At 43.6% G+C, this 12,858-nt stretch overlaps 1 long non-coding RNA gene across 1 annotated transcript in view; it reads left to right on the forward strand.

Moving 5' to 3' along the window:
- The first annotated feature begins 10,012 nt into the window (after positions 1-10,012).
- The window catches only part of LOC147358438 (uncharacterized), a 39,357-nt gene continuing 36,511 nt past the window's right edge, over positions 10,013-12,858 (forward strand). Inside the window, exon 1 of the long non-coding RNA XR_015142261.1 lies at positions 10,013-10,118. This is a non-coding gene — a long non-coding RNA (uncharacterized LOC147358438). The remainder of the gene's footprint in view (positions 10,119-12,858) is intronic.

The raw sequence follows: 12,858 nt of genomic DNA on the forward strand, positions 1-12,858 counted from the left end.
GAGAAAGCTATGATTATAATATATTTCTGATAACTTCCTGCCCAATTGTGCCTTGAAATATTTCCAACTCCAATAAATATTCTCCTGTAGTTGGAATAGAGAAAGGTCCCTGTTTTGGGTGCCAAGAAATTTTTATCTCAGCTCTGCTGCTAACACACATGGAGCAATCCGGCCAATTCCTCAACCTTTCTTGGCTTTTTTTTTTTTTTTTCTTTTTTTTTATGAAGGAATAGGATATATTGTCCCAAGCACCTTCCAGCTCTTAAACATCCATCCTGGGTTCCTGAGGCCCTTAGTCTTGCTTCAGTCTTGTCTTTGGTATTTGCACCCCAGCTTGAATACTGCATCTTACTCTCCTGACCCATCACTCATGATTTAGCTCATCCCAGAGAGTTTACAACCTTCAGGGAAACCACCAACTGTCAGGGTTATGGATTATACAAATAGAAACACTAAGAAGTCATGCCCCCTGCCCTATGTCAGCCCCTTGATGTCTGTGAAAGGCTAATTTAATCCTGGAAAGTTTAGGCAACTTCAGAATCAGAGGTGCACACTTACTCACTGCCATGTGTTGGGCAGCTCAAGTTAATATCCAAACTAATTGAACAAATGAATCAGAGGAAATGATTTGTTCCGAACATATGTGTGCTTTAAAAAAAAAATGGGAATAATGAAAAACTAACACAAGACAAATTGAGCTGTAGAAATTTTGTAAATGAAAATTTCTGCCCAGAAAAACAGTAAGAAATGTATCAAGGAGCCTTGAAGATTCCTAGCTGAGCTTCTCATTTTTTTCTGACTGGGCTCTTTTTCTTTCCAAGTATTGTTCAGTATCATAAATAAAGTTGTCTCTGCTGGAAAGCTTCTGAAGGCCTAGAGAGAAAAGAAGAGCTGCTGGGTATACCCAGTTGGAATGAGAAGGTGAGGCTTTCCTGGGAATTCTTTATTTTTAGACACTGGTGTGTGTGTATGTGTATGTGTGTATGTGTGTTAAACTCCTGTGTGAGCTGCTTTGCCTGTCTGTACACACCTGGAAGGGCATCTGAGGCCTCTGGCTCAGTTTTCCTGGTTTCCTGGTGGGTTATTGTCATTCTTTGTCTGTAATAGAGACGATGTGGTGGACGTGGAGACGCACCCACACCCTCTTTCAAAGAGGGACTTGTTGTCCCAGCGACTGGGAGTGATCTCTTCAGTATCCTTCAGCTGTCAGCACAGTGTGCCTTGGCTGCAGAGGTAACCAAGGCAAGTTCAGCCCCTCTTCTAGGGGTGGCCCGTGTCTGTGACTGTAGGACGCAGGGTGTGATGTCCTGGCTCTCTCACCTCAACCTGGGACACCTCTGCAGGCCCTTCCGGCTCTGGCTCTTCATCACCCCGAGGGCCAGGAATGCATGCAGATACGGCCTTGCAGCACGACCCCCAGCTTCCATCCGTGCCTTTTCACAGGTGATGATCTCACAGGCATTCTTTAATAAACATCTGCAATCTGCAGCTTAGAGCCCCTCCCTGGGAAGACGGCCCGTGAACCTTTGTTGAATGAATGAATAAATGTAAGAATCGTTTTCCCCAGTCCTAGTGCTTCACCTTGAGTGGGGGAGGAGGAGTCTCAGAGGATTAGCCTCTGACCTAATGTCTCTGGACATCACCTGGGTTCTTACTTCTTCCAGGAATGATAAAATATCAGAAATTGAAAGTGCAGACAAGATGAAGAAACTAGAGATGTGGAGTGACTTGCTCAAGGTCTCTCAGTCTTCTCAAGTCCATTCCCAGTTGGACCCCTGAATTATTTTCTGTGTAAAATGGAAAATCTCAAGACGGTGACCCCGATTCTGCCTTAGGCGCATTCCAGACTAGGGAGGGGTAAAAACCCCACTTATCACACCTCCCTGCCTGCCCGGCTTGACCTTTGCTGTTCCCTTGCAAGGTGATCACTGCTACCTGGGGGCCTGTTCTGCTTGGCTGGGGCTGTCTCCAGAGCTGGAGATAACTGAGGATGAGCTATTGATTTCTGGGGAAAACATCTCCATAGGCTAATCTGGTGTCAAGGTGATTTATACTTTTCACCAACAGATAAAAGTTCAAGAGTCCCAGGGTATCCAGTCACCTTAATGCCATTAAAGCTGTAAATACCCTTTAAAGACATAGACTGTTGGTATTAAAATATCAGCCAAGTGATCTATAAAGGCTGTGGAAATTTACCACTTCCCTTGAGAAGTGACTCTGCTCGCAGTCTGTGAAGCTTCTGTGGCTGCAGCTCCCATTCAAATTATCCATCCTCTCCCAGGGTTCTCGGTAGAACCTTTGCTCATCTTGAAGGCAGGGCAGCCCAAAAAGAAATAATCCCTTTGCAGGGGGAGGACAACTTTGTCTATGGTACCTTCATTAATTTCTATTATTTGCCCCTGAATTCATTTTCTCTTATGAAGAAGCCATTATTGCAGTGTCAAGAGCCATTTGTTTCAGCCATTTTCCTGATTATGTTAATTCTGTGTATTATTAGGATCAGTTTCTTCTAATAGTTTCACTGGGTCTTATGACTGGACATTTTCCAGGAAAAACTCACAAAAGCAACCACACGGGCCCATGTGACACAACACACCAGCTACCTGGACTTGTAACGTCTGTTGTTTTATGGCCTATCGATGGCCTAGTAATCCCAGACGATAGAAAGCAGTCTAGGAATATGCATCCTTCTAAAAGTAGAACTGTATCTCTTTCATTTTTAAAACCCTCATGTCTAGACATGTGCTCAGGGTTTGTGATGAATCATTTAAAAATGAGCCCACCAGGCTCCTCTGTCCATGGGATTCTCCAGGCAAGAATACTAGAGTGGGTAGCCATTCCCTTCTCCAGGGGATCTTCCTGACCCAGAGATTGAACCCAGGTCTCCTGAATTGCAAGAGGATTCTTTACAGTCTGAGCAACCAGCAAAGCCCCCCAAATAGTATACACATGTAGAAATCTATTCATTTGGGGTTTAGGCATGTGTGGGAATCTGGGATCTGGAACTGCTGAGGGGGATTAGGAGAGTGGAACCTGAGCACAGATGATGGAGTTCTATTTGATGAAGAGTTCTATTTGCATGAGGGAGAAGGCAATGGCAACCCACTCCAGTACCCTTGCCTGGAAAATCCCATGGATGGTGGAGCCTGGTAGGCTGTAGTCCATGGGGTCACTAAGAGTCAGGCATGACTGAGCGAATTCACTTTCACTTTGCATGAGGAACATCCAGGGTGAGAACTTATATTAAGGGGAGAAATACCTATGCATGATGAATTTGACCCATTCGTATGGTCGTGGTCATTTGTCCCTGTGGGGGTTGTGGTTGTGAGCAGAATGCGGTGCTGATCCTTTAGGTCTACACTCAGCTCAGGCCCAAGGACTTGGAGCTGAGCTGGAGGGAGAGAGAGGAAAACCTGCAAGATGTTTCATTTGCACTTACTCATTTTATGTTACATTCAACTGCAGGGTCCTGGCAACACTAATTTTCCCATTTTCTGTACCATTTGGACTGTTCTCATTTGGACCCCTACTCATTTGGACTGTTCCACATTGTAAGTGATGCTGTCAGCTGAGTGACTACGATACCTACGAGACAGAAACAGAGGTGGGTTGACAGTGTGCCTGGAAAAAGCCATGTGGTCCTGACTGGGTTTGCAGGTCTACCTATAAATGAACCCACAGAAATGATCATGGGGTTTGGAGGTCTTTGTCAGAGGCTGAGGTTCTTGCATGATTGGCCATCATCAAGGACAAGGATGGAATTTTTTATTATTGCTATTAATGTTGTGTCACTTAAACTCACCAGCTGTGGAAGTATATATGTATATGTGTGTGTGCATGTGTATTATTATTCAAACTCAAAGATATGCAGTTGGCACTCCATATATCCTTAGGGGTTGGAGGCTCTCAGCTCCTCTGGTTGCTTACTTGAAATACAGTTGGGGCAGTATGTCTGGGTGACTTTCCAGTTGGCTTCCCAGAAGGAAGAAAACAGCTCAGAACACTTGTTAGTCCAAAGGTTTGAATTCACTAGAGGCAAGATCATTAAGGATCTCCAGGCAAGCACAAAGAAGAGTAATCGAGAGAAGCCAAGTGAAAAAGAATGTGGGAAGAGAGGGAAAGGAAGTGTCATAACTCAAAGATGTTGGCTGGGCCTTGTTTAGATGACAGAAGGACTGAGTCAATAACTAGAAAGGATGGGATGAGTTGTAGCCAAAGGAAATATCACTTGGACATCTGTCAGGATGTCCAGAGTGAGTGATTTATTAAACTGGGAGCACAGAAAGTGAGCCATCTAACATGTTAGGGATGAACATTCTCCTGATGGTCATCAGAAATCAGCAGACTGAGAGTCTGGTTAAGAAAACACCTTTGTTAGTCTCTGTTGCTTCTATTGGGCTCTCCTGGTGGCTCAGTGGTAAATGAATCTGCTTGTAACGCAGGAGACCCAGGTCTGATCCTTAGGTCAGGAAGATCCCCTGGAGAAGGGAATGGCTACCTAGTTTCGTATTCTTGCCTGGAGGGTTCTGTGGACAGAAGAGTCTGGGGGGCTACAGTGTATGGGGTCGCAAAGAGTCAGACATGTTGCTTCTATCACTGATAAAGTCAGAATAAGGCTGAGTTCTGCGAGGCAGAACTGATCCCACAATGATGAGACCTGTGTCCTGTTCTGTAGTGCCATCCAGAGTTGTGCAAGTTAAAAGACTGAAGGGAAATGGAACCAGGTCGATGTTCTTAGGGCTTAGAGGTGGCTGGAGAGTGGCGGTCTGGATTGGCGAGGAGGTTGCTCTGCTGGGCTTTCCTTCTGCTCGTCAAGAGCAGCTTAGAGCTCAGGGGAGTATGGCAGATTTCTGCTCACTCCTTCAACCAGAAGTCATAGGCAGGCAGTAAGGAAATGCCATTTGCTGGAAATCAAAACTGCTCCTGGATGAGTGACAGTTCCAGACTAGGATGATACCTTTCTGATATTGGACCACTGACCTTGAGATTTCCCCCTTCAGTCCACACTGACCCCGTGTTAGATAATAAAAATGAATCTGAGGGGAACTGAAGGATGCTGCTTGGTTAAAACAACCATCACGTACTCCCTCTGCATTGTCTGGATTTCAGGGAATAGGCTACTTCCCTGCTGTCCTCTTTCCTTTGGGGTGATTCTGTGTGCATGGTGACAAGCCATCCTGGATTGCCCAAGATTGAGAGATTTCCCAGGCTGTGGCACATTCAGCACTTACCAAGAGAGACCCTGGCAAACGGGCCATCACCCCCCTAGCATGGGAGAGCCTTATTAGCTACACCCTGAGCTAAGCGTTTTGTTTGCTGTGTTAGTCGCTAACTGGTGTCTGACTCTTCTGTGACCATGTGGATACTGTAGGCTGCCAGGCTTCTCTGTCCATGGGATTTCCCAGGCAAGAATACTGGAGTGGGTTGCCATTTCCTTCTCCAGCGGATCTTCCCAGCCCAGGGATTGAACCCATGTCTCCTGTATTGGCAGGTGGGATTCTTTACCACTGAGCCACGAGGGAAGTTAAGCATTTTACCTGATTTATTTCATGCATCTCCTCTCCTGCCAGACTCTGTGTTTGTTTCCATTAGTAGCCAGGCCAAAAGAAGTTAGCTAACTTGTCCAGGAAAAGGTTAATGTCATCTATCTTTGGGTCATGAAATTTTGAGTGAAAGTTGCTGTTTTTTTTCTCTTCTGTCTATATTGTTTGAATTTATTCAATGAGCACACATTATGTAATAATAATAAAATACCCAATAAGCTTATTTTCCTTGTGGCAAAGTAAGTAATTTACCAAAGTCATGTGTTTAATGAGCTGAGTCTGGAACCCTGCTCTGATGAATTCCCAAGCCCTTGCTCTTTACACGGGCAAGACTGGCTTAGAGAAGCAACTCCTTTGTTATAAGGTCCCTCTGGTTCTTTAAGACATTTCCATCTTCATCCTCAGTGACTGAGAACCATCCTAAGCTGACATCTCTGTCATGAAGAATGTTAGAATGACTTCATTGTTTAACAGCTCCTCAACTGGCCTGAGTAGTCTCTTTTGCAGTGAGCAAATTTCTTTTCAGCTACAAGATGCCAGATATGAACATCTTATCCTTAGCATATTAAATTAGCACCCTGGGGCAAATGCTGATAAAGTTCTTCTCTTTCTCATGAATATGAGAGAGTATAAGGAAAGCCACTGCGGGGCTCCTAAATTTCTCTGTTTTATCACCAGGGCTGTCCGTCCCCTGCTGTCTGGAGCATCTGTCCAGCTTTGGTTGCTGCCTCTGAGAGAAAGTGAAATGAGGAGGGTCAGCTGACTGGCCCTGCTGGTGAGGGGGAGGGGAGGCTTTGAGCCTAGCTGGGCTGACATTCTCAGATTATTTAGTAAACAGTTGTCTTCTCAACAGTCCATGTCTGCCTTAAATGTAATTCCAAATTAATGGAACTCCTCTTCATTCTAAAGAAAATTCCTTTGCTGTTTCCCCTTATTAGGGACTTCCCTGGTGGCTTGGACAGTCAGAAATCCACCTGCAATGCAGGAAAACTGGTTTGATCCCTGGGTCAGGAAGGTCCTCTGAAGAAGGGAATGGCTATCCACTCCAGGATCCTTGCCTGGAGAATTCCATGGACAGAGGAGCCTGCTGGGTTACAGGCTACAGTCCATGGGGTTGCAAAGGGTTGGACACCATTGAGCTCCTAACACATCCCTTTTTTAGCCTGAAACATTCAAGAGAACTGGGGATTTCCTTGCAATGCCTCTTCCATTGTTTCGTGTTCATTCATGGTTTGGTGGGAGGTGTTTGGTACAGTGATTGAGATTCTGGAGTCAGACTGACTGCATTTGAACGACAACTCTGTCCCCCTGTGAGCTGTGTAACCTTGGGTTATTCACTTCATTCCTCTAGGTACAAATGATCTCATCTATAAAATGGGATAATAGGTCATACCTACCTCATAGGATTGTTGTGAAGATTTAATACTGTATGTAAAATGCCTGCTGCAGAATAAATTCTCAAAGCCTATATCAGTGAGGATTTAACTAGGGCAGGCAGAGATCATGGGCAGGCTTGACCCCAGGGGCACAGAATCAGGAAAGGAAGAGCACACACAGGCTGGAACCTCACCAACATGGTTTGCAGCCATTGCCTCCAGAATTCCTTCCTTTGAGTAAAAGACTCATTCCTGCTTTTAAATCCTCCCAATGGAAATAGGCAGGCTCGCTCCAGGTACTCTCCTCTACTTGAAAGTCAACTGATTAGGAACTGTAATTACACCTGGAAAAATCTCTTTACATCCCTAGCAACTAGATTAATGTCTGATGGAATAATTGATGACTGCAGCCTAGCCAAGGTGACACATTAAAAAGTCACCACCCTCTGTTCGCTGTTATTGTCTGTATTAGTTTCCTGTGGCTGATGTCACAAATTACCACAAACTTAGTGGCTTAAAACGACAGAAGTTTACCCTTTTTCAGTTCTGGAGATCAGAAATCTGAAACCTGTATTCACTGGGCAGAAATAAAAATGTTTTGCCTCTTTCAGTTTTTGGTGACTGCTGGCATTTCTTGATTTGTGGCCACCTTATTCAGTTTCTGCCTCTGAGGTCATGTTTGCTTTCTTCTCCTGTGTGTGTCCTCTCTCTTTGTCTGTCTGTCTGTCTGTGTCTCTCTCTATATATATATTCTCTATGGGTGTATGCAAGGAATTGGCTTATGTGATTATAGAGGCTCAGCCCCACAGTCTGTTGTCTGCGAGTTAGAGACCCAGAAAAGCAGCCTATGGTGCCAGTGCAAGTGCAAAGGCCTGAGAAGTAGGGGAGCTGATGGTGTAAGTCCTGGTCCAAGTCCAGGAGCAGGAGAAGACCACGGTCCCCACTCAATCAGTCAGGCAAAGAGAGTGAACTCTCCCTTCCTCAACCTTTTTCCCTATTCAGGCCCTCAGTGATGTTTTAAATTGGGGTGTAGTTGCTTTACAATCTTGTGTCAGTTTCTGGTGCACAATGGAACGAATCAGCAATGTGGATACATATATCCTCTTCCTCTTGAGCCTTCTTCCCACCTACCCCTCCCATCCCACCTCTCTAGGTGATCACAGAGAACTGAGCTGAGCTCCCTGGGCTACACAGTAGCTTCCTACTAGTTATCTATTTTACACATGGTATAAAATAGATAACAAGTATGTATATATATGTCATGGTATATATATGGTATATATATGTATGTGTGTCAACCCCAATCTCCCAATTCATTCCACACCCTTCTTCTCTCCTCTGTGTCCACATATTCATTCTCTATGTCTGCATCTCTATTCCTGCCTTGTAAATAGGTTCATCTGTACCAATTTTCTGGATTCCACATATATACATTAATGTATGATATTTGTTTTTCTCTTTCTGATTTACTTCACTGTGTTTGAGACCCTTGGTTCCTTAATAAACTAAAAATAGAACCACCGTATGATTCAGCAATCCCACTTGGCATATACCCTGAGAAAACTAGAATTCAGAAAGATGCATGCACCCTAATGCTACTGCAGCACTTTTTACAATAGCCAGGACATGGAAGCAACTTAGATATCCTCAGTCATTTTTGACTGGATGATGCTCACCCACAGGAGAGCAATCTGTTTTGCTCAGGCCAATGATTCAATATTAATCTCATTCAGATGCTCCCTCACAGGCACACCCAAACCTAATGTTTAGTCAAATATCTGGGCACCTCATGGCTCAGTCAAACTGACATAAAATTAACCATCCCATGGTCCCTGCCTCAAGGGAGCTACTGGTAGCAAATGCAGGGTCTGTAGGCACATGAGTGGTATCATACAAAAAGGAGAGTCAGAGTGCCTCCAGATGGTCATCTGTAACATGTTGCAGGATTTTCGAAGAGGAAAGGATCACTCACAACTGTGAAGATCCTAGAGGGTTTCTTGGAGGAAGGAGCATTTGAATGAAACCTTAAAGGATGATTGTCAAGAGCAGTTGACCTCAAACTTGAGCATGCATCAAAATCACCTGGAAAATGTATTAAAACAGAGGGGTTATAAAAACCTCTAGAGTTTCATATTCAGGAGATCCTGAGTAGGGGCTGAGAATGTGCCTTCGTTAGTAGGTTCCCCAGCGATGCTGCTGTCGCTGGTCTGGGGACTGCACTTTGAAAACCACTGTCTAGATGTATAAAGATGATGGCAGTAGGGGAGAGGCCTATTATTGTTGTTCAGTTGCTCAGTCATGCCCTACTCTTTGCAATCCCATGGACTGTAGCACACCAGGCTTCCCTGTCCTTCACTATCTCCTGGAGTTTGCTCAAACTCACGTTCATTGAGTCAGTGATGTCATCCAGTCATCTCATCCTCTGTTGCCCCTTCTCTTACTGCCCTTAATCTTTCCCAGCACCAGGATCTTTTCCAATTAGTTGGCTCTTGACATCAGGTGGGCAAAGTATTGGAGCTTCAGCTTCAGCATCCGTCCTTCCAATGGATATTCAGGACTGATTTCCTTTAGGATCGACTGGTTGGATCTCAAGGGACTCTCAAAAGTCTTCTCCAACACCATTTCAAAAGCATTGGGTTTTCGGTATTCAGCCTTCTTTATGATCCAATTCTCATATCCATACATGACTACTGGAAAAACCATAACTCTGACCATAAAGACCTTTGTCGGCAAAGTCGTGTCTCTGCTCTTTAATATGCTGTCTAGGTTGGCCATAGTTTTTCTTCCAAGGAGTAAGTGTCTTTTAATTTCATGGCTGCAATCACCATCTGCAGTGATTTTGGAGCCCAAGAGAATAAAGTCTGTCACTGTTTCCACTGCTTCCCCATCTGTTTTCTGTGAAGTGATGGGACTGGATGCCATGATCTTAGTTTTTTGAAGACTGAGTTTTTTTTTTTTTTTTTTTGAGAAAACATAATTTATTGCTTTTTCACTCTTCTCTTTCATTTTCATTAAGAAGCTCTTTAGTTTCTCTTCATTTTCTGCCATAAGAGTGGTGTCATCTGCTCATCTGAGATTATTGATATTTCTCCTAGCAATCCTGATTCCAGCTTGTGCTTCATCCAGCCTGGCATTTCACGTGAAGAGTCGGACATGACTGAAGCGACTTAGCAGCAGCATCAGCAGCAGCAGTGTGCATGTAAGTTAAATAAGCAAGGTGGCAATATACAGCCTTTTAGTACTCTTTTCCCAACTAGTCCATTGTTCCATGTCTAGTTCTAACTGTTACTTCTTGACCTGTATACTTAGTCTCCAGGCAAGAATGCTGGAGTTGGTTACCATGCCCTCCTCCAGGGGATCTTCCCAATCCAGGGATCTAACCTAGGTCTCCCACATTTCAGGCAGATTCTTTACCATCTGAGCCACCAGGGCAGCCTGGAGAGGCCTATCTCCTCCCCCAAATTAATTTAGGTCACAATTCAGAAGTCATTTTCTCAGAGACACACTGTTCCATTAGGATATAAGAAAATTTGTCAGCTGTTTTTCTTCATATTTACTTACCATGACCATCACAGAAGTGGTTGTCTATCTCTTCATGAGTGTAGAAGCTCTATTTTCTTGCACCATTTAAAACAGCACTTAGTGAGGCTTCCCTGATAGCTCAGAGGTAAAGCATCTGCCTGCCAATGCAGGAGACATGGGTTCGGTCACTGGTCTGGGAAGATGCTACATGCCATGGAACAACTTAAGCTCATACACTGCAACTACTGAGCCTGTGCTTTAGAGCCCGGGAGTCACAGCTACTGAGCCCATGTGCTTCCAACAAGAGAAACCACTGCAAGAGAAGCTTTTGCAGTGCAACAAAGAGTAGCTCCTGCTCTCTGCAACTAGAGAAAAGCCCGCACAGCAATGAACACCCAGCACAGTAAGTACCTGCTCAATAAATAAATATTTGTTCAGTGAAAGAAGAAATGATCTCCCAGGCCCTATGTAGTTGAAAGTTCTTTACCTCTTTTGACTTTGTCCTGCAGCACTTATCTAGTTACTTCATCCTGAGAACAATTCTTTAAATAGAATTAAATTGGTCAGGTTGGCTATTTGAGAGGAGTTTTTCACTTTTTGAACAAGACATTTTGGTTGACATAGCCTATGCAGAACTTAAGATGGTTTGCTGTTTCCTTAAGCAGTGGAGAAATGCCTATACAGTAATCAGGGTGGCTTAAATTCATTTAATTCTTAATATTTCCATTTTTGAATAAATATTTCATGCATTGCTCTTTTGGGAGGCAGAGAGCCGAAAACTTCAGCAATAATGTGTGTAAAATTTCTTTTTTCTGTGCAGTAACACATTTTGAAAGATATCTCAACAGGTTATGACAAGTAGAATAGGAAAATATTATTTTAATTTCCCTGTGTCAATTATTAGAATTACTGAAAAATATATTTAAATCGCACTTTATCAGTGTGATCCACTGTAAGGAGGAAGGTTGTGAGAAAGAACTGGACTGGTTTATCATAATTAAGTTTGTGCCCAAAATGCCAAAACAAATCAAACATGTTGGATATGTCTGTCTTGTGGTTATTGGGTACAACGTGAAATGGGGGGGATGGAGCCTGTCTAAATGTGGCTTGCTGCTTTGTAGCAGGTGGTAAAGTCTAAAGAAAATTTCCAGCAAAGTTCATCTTACAGGCTATGTTCTTAAAGTGTTCCTTCAGAAACAGATGTCACATAATAAGCAGTAATGAAAACCTTGAACGTGTGGAAGGTCATCTTGGATAATTAGAAATTCATTTTAGTGATTGGGTCTGATTACACCCAAGGCTCTACTCTTGTTCCTCTCCTTCTAGGCAGGACTCTGTAGGAAGTAATGGAGTCGGGCAAGGGGGCAGCTTGGTCTAAGCGGGATGGTGTGTTGTCTGCTTGGGACCATCCCAGTTTTAGCATCAACCATCTTGAATCCTGGGAAAGCCTTTTGTTCTAGACAAACCTGGGTAACTGGTCACCCTGGAACAAGTTGGTTCCCTTGCTGAGTGATGACACCCTGTTGCTAGAGGCAGAAAAGAGAAAGTGAATGGCCAGCTCCCTGCCTTGATAAAGAGGTGACTCCTGCGTGGGTTGGGGCAATGTCTAATCAGCTTTAGAGGCCAACTGGCTGCTGTCTTCTCAGTCTATAAATAAACAAACCCTGCACTGAAGAAGCTAAATGACTGATTGCATTTGTATAAAGTAGTTTTCGCTTGTGTGGTTTCCTATCTCCTCAATGGTGAAAAATTGAAAGCATTTCCTCTAAAGTCAGGAACAAGACAAGGGTGCCCACTTTCACCATTACTAGTCAACATAGTTTTGGAAGTTTTGGCCACAGCAATCAGAGCAGAAAAAGAAATAAAAGGAATCCAAATTGGAAAAGAAGTAAAACTCTCACTGTTTGCAGATGACATGATCCTCTACATAGAAAACCCTAAAGACTCCTATCATAACTTTAAAACAAAGATGGATCAACTTATGAGCTCTTACGCTATCTAACAGGTGATGATCTTTGCTTTTTAAGATCATTGCTATTTGACGAATAAGTCACTCCCCTGCCAAAGAATTATAGTTCATTGGTGTTTTAATCTCCAAATCCATGCTAAGACTTTTCTCCTTTTGTTGGTAAAAGGATTATTTTAATTGTGTGTGTGTGCACCTGTGCGCATGTGATAGAAAACAAGTAGTATATGATAGTGTAGTACTTTTTCAAAAATTTCTTTCAAATTTTTATAATTTATTAGCTCTACTATTGAAGGGATACTCCAGTATTCTTGGGCTTCCTTTGTGGCTCAGCTGATAAAGAATCTTCCTGCAATGCAGTAGACCTGGGTTCGATCCCTGGGTTGGGAAGATCCCATGGAGAAGGGAAAGGCTACCCACTCCAGTATTCTGGCCTGGAGAATTCCATGGT

Source organism: Bos grunniens, chromosome 15 (genome assembly GCF_055505025.1).
Source record: "Bos grunniens cultivar Pamir isolate PY7600 chromosome 15, Bosgru_T2T1.0, whole genome shotgun sequence".
NCBI classification, from domain to species: domain Eukaryota; kingdom Metazoa; phylum Chordata; class Mammalia; order Artiodactyla; family Bovidae; genus Bos; species Bos grunniens.